The following is a 4,013-nucleotide window of genomic DNA, read 5'->3' on the forward strand; positions in this document are numbered from 1 at the left end:
AATGAAATCATACATAATATAACAAAAAAATTCTGTAGATCGTGTCACCTGTTTATTTAACTATACAGATCTCTCATTCGACTCAACTTATAATAAAGTATTTTTTATGCTAAAAATATTATTTTTCAATTTGTATTAATCAGATCAACCCATCTCACGGATCGATAAATATTCATAAAACAATCTCATCTTTACTATATTATAAAAATATAGTAAAGATGAAAGGCTTATAAAACCGTTTATTTGAGAACACCATTTTTGTTTTCATTTTTACCCCTCCCCCTTCTTCACGGTTCTTCTACATTTTTTCCCCATCCACTCTCTTCTCAATCCCACTCCACGTTTCTAAAAAACTTCCTCACGTTCTCTCCCGACCGACACCTTCAATTACTTCGAGAGTTTCTTCTCCACATTTCTCCATGCTTCGATTCTCTAGGTACTCCTAATTTCATTCTTCTGCTCACGACCTTCAAATCAACCAAGGGTTTGTACTGATTTTGGTATTTTATCTTCCAATCAATTCTATAGTTGTTATTGTTTTGATTAAATGTTTTCTAATATTCCATCTTCCATCCCTCACCACCGTCGCCCATGGTCTGCAATTAGTAATCAGGATCTATGTCGGCCGATGCAGATGAGTGAAAGACCTGGTAATTAATACATTATTTTTCGCCTCTTTTTCACCCCAATTCGTTTTTTTTTTTAAAATTTTTGCTCAATCAGTTGTTTCATATATTTTTGTAAACTGATTTTTTATATTGGATGAGTTTTTGAATATAAGTGCTCGAAATGTAATTGATTTTTAAGTTGGGATGAGTTTTTGCATTTAAGTGCTCGAAATGTAGCGTCGTGAATTGACCAAATTGTTGTTTAAGTGACCAGAACTGTTTTTCTTATGAATCCTGACCGCATGACATGTTGATGTGCTTTACCGAGTATTCAAATCACTATGACTATTAATCAAACGAAACAAATTATGTTAAATGCCAGATTTCTAATCTTCTTGTGCAGTTTCAGAGATTATAGATTGTTTTTATCTCAGATTTGGTGGAAAATTAAATTGTTGATTCAATGTGTGGCACCAAAAGTTCTGATGCGTTCTGTTTTGGTCGTGCCAAGAATTTATTCGTTGTTTTTTAATCGTGCATTTGTTGGATTTAATATGTGCTACGAATGAGGTTGATGAGGTTTATTAGAATAAGGTTGATGTGGTTTATTCATTGTGCCGAGAGTTATGGTCCGTTTTGTCTTTATTGTGCATTTGTTGGATTCGATATGTGCTACCAAGTGTTTATTATGAGGTCGATGAGATTTGTTTCTTACTATGAATTTTTTAATGTCTTATCAAGTGTTTGTTATGAGGTTGATGTGATACTAATACTAAATATATACTATTTTAAATTGATTCAGTTTTAAAAGTTAAGAAAATGACTTTTTTTTTCATCTTCAGGTATTGTCTTGCTTTATCGGGCGCTTGGTTCAAATTCAGGAATTGTCTTGCTTTATCGGGCGCTTGGTTCAAAATCTTTAAACTATACAATAGCTATCTTAAGAACTCTCTGCACAAACGAGCCTTTGAAAAATCGGTTAGCAAATATTTTATGCTTTTCTTATTCATTATATTTAAATCTCTTTGCTCTACATATCATTAAAAAAGTAGTAGGGGATGATTTACATCTTATTTTATTAATATTTTATGGCTTACCTATTCTTCAGCTGGAATCAAAATTATTATCCATTTCGAGTTTGCAATTACCCCATTCTGTCGTGTATATTGTTTTTTTTAAAAAATATTTTTCATCTAATGTTTGATATGATCCCATTGTTATGTCGTGCATGTTTCGATATTTCTGAAAATGATAGTGGTGATTGCTTATTCTGGACTTCTTTTCATGGGATTTGTTCATTAGACTATTTTAGGAATTGTATTTTTTTTAATTCTATTCGTCTTTATGCGTACTCAATTTTTTTAGATCAAAAATTTTATTGCATTTATTCGGTTGTTTTCATGATAATAATAAAATAAATCAATAAATCAAAGTCCAAAATATAAAATATTGGAATGCTTAGAAATCAATAGGGGTGTTCAAACTTCGGATAAAATTGAAAAAATAGGAAATTCAAACCGGAAAAACCAAACTCCGAACCGAAAACCGAAATTTAAAATTCGGATATAAATGTTAAAACCAAAATTTATTTGGTTCGGTTTCGGATTATATATCTCAAAACCGAACCGATCGACCGAAATTTTATTAAATTAATAATTATATATATATATATATATAATTGTTTACATTATATATTTTATGACATGAAATCTAGTGAATAAATAATTATTTTTAATAATTTTTAGTTGATTGTTGTTTATTTAAGTCATTTAGACTTTGAATTTAAAAATTTTACAAAAAATTCATTTAAATGATAACATATTATATTTTAAAATATACTTATAATATTAATTAAAATAATTATATCAAAACCAAAATAACCGAACCGATAGTAAAAAACTGAACCGAACCAAAGGAAAACGGTTCGAATATCGGATTATATATTTCTGAAATCGAAAATCGAAAAAATCAAAATAAAAAATCGAAAACCGGACTGAACCGACCGATGAACACCCCTAGAAATCAATGTAGTTTCATTTGGATGTGAAAAAGATCGGAAGAAATCTATTCCGATTCTTTCGCAAACAATCTGTTTGATGTTTACATGAAAATTATTTCAAATTTAAATTTTAAATCATGGATACAATCTATATTTTATTTTGTAAATTATTTACATTTTCGCCATTATCAGTTTGGATATTGTTTTCTCATATTTTATGACTAGATTTGTTCTTATTTCTTGCTATTCTCATCCGTTGTTTTCAAAATTAAAACTTCATATGTAGTTGACATTTTATTTAACTTTATACTTCTTCATATCATTTTTACTCTTATTTATTTTACATATAAAATGAAAAAAATCAAATTTGTCAATAATCTTGATATAAAAACGGTACTATATAAATAAATATTATGCTTATTGAATATTACTTTAATGTAAAAGAATATATTCTCATTTTATAATTATTATTCTTGCAGTTCTAAAAACGTTGCAAGTAAGAAGACAAATTATGACCAGTAGATTCAAACAATTATTTCTCATGTTTATAATGAGATATATTTAATAGATGTATTTAGTTCTTAAAAATAAGTGAAAATTAGGGGAAGAAACATGATTCAATGTGAATGCATAAGTGAATGTTTTATTCTTTCTACATTTTCTTAAAATATCGGTAGATATTCCATTTAAATCATTTATAACTTTTCTAAGTTTTCATATTGATGATAATATTGACCAATACAATTATTGTATAAAATATTGTTTAGTACACCGGTATATTTAATATGAATAGATATCACACATAGTATTTTAATAAATATGACCTCATCGTATCATATTAAAGTATATATTAATTTTAATCATTTCACACACGCAGTGCGTGTGCCACGGTCGCTAGTATTAATTAATATTTAGGCAGTTGGGTTCTTATCCATTCCACGAAACCATGTTTAGGCAGTTCGGTTCTAATCCTCTTATCGGCTCGCAACCAAAACTTGGTTCTAAAATGACAATGAGGCCTCCCAGACGTGACAATGCAATAATATGTGTGCACCCTTTGTAATTTAACCCTTTTTTTTTTTTTTTTCTCTTAAGCGATTAAATAAATTTTTTGGCTTAAATTCTTTATTTATTTAATTTATAAATAACAGAAGAGAGAAATAATATCTACGACTACGATTCAAAATAGAATAATTGACAAATATAGAAAAATCTGTAAATTAAATAACCAAAATTGAAGTGGTTAACCATTGTGGGGTAGTTTTTGTGGGGTATCCGAATAGAACCGGATATTCGGTTACATTTTTTAAGTGAATATATGATTTACGATCGATTATTTTTAAATTTATATTTTTTTATTGAGATATTAAATTTATATTTTTCGATAATAATATAATATGTTATTC

The 4,013-nt window shown here is 28.0% G+C and overlaps 1 long non-coding RNA gene across 1 annotated transcript; it reads left to right on the forward strand.

Moving 5' to 3' along the window:
- Nucleotides 1–294: 294 nt before the first annotated feature.
- LOC140867194 (uncharacterized) lies at nucleotides 295–3,219 on the forward strand. Its single transcript, XR_012145073.1, has 3 exons — nucleotides 295–650; nucleotides 1,451–1,586; nucleotides 3,087–3,219. It is a non-coding gene; the product is annotated as an uncharacterized lncRNA (long non-coding RNA).
- Nucleotides 3,220–4,013: the final 794 nt, after the last annotated feature.

This window comes from Henckelia pumila, chromosome 4 (genome assembly GCF_033568475.1).
Source record: "Henckelia pumila isolate YLH828 chromosome 4, ASM3356847v2, whole genome shotgun sequence".
Lineage (NCBI taxonomy): Eukaryota > Viridiplantae > Streptophyta > Magnoliopsida > Lamiales > Gesneriaceae > Henckelia > Henckelia pumila.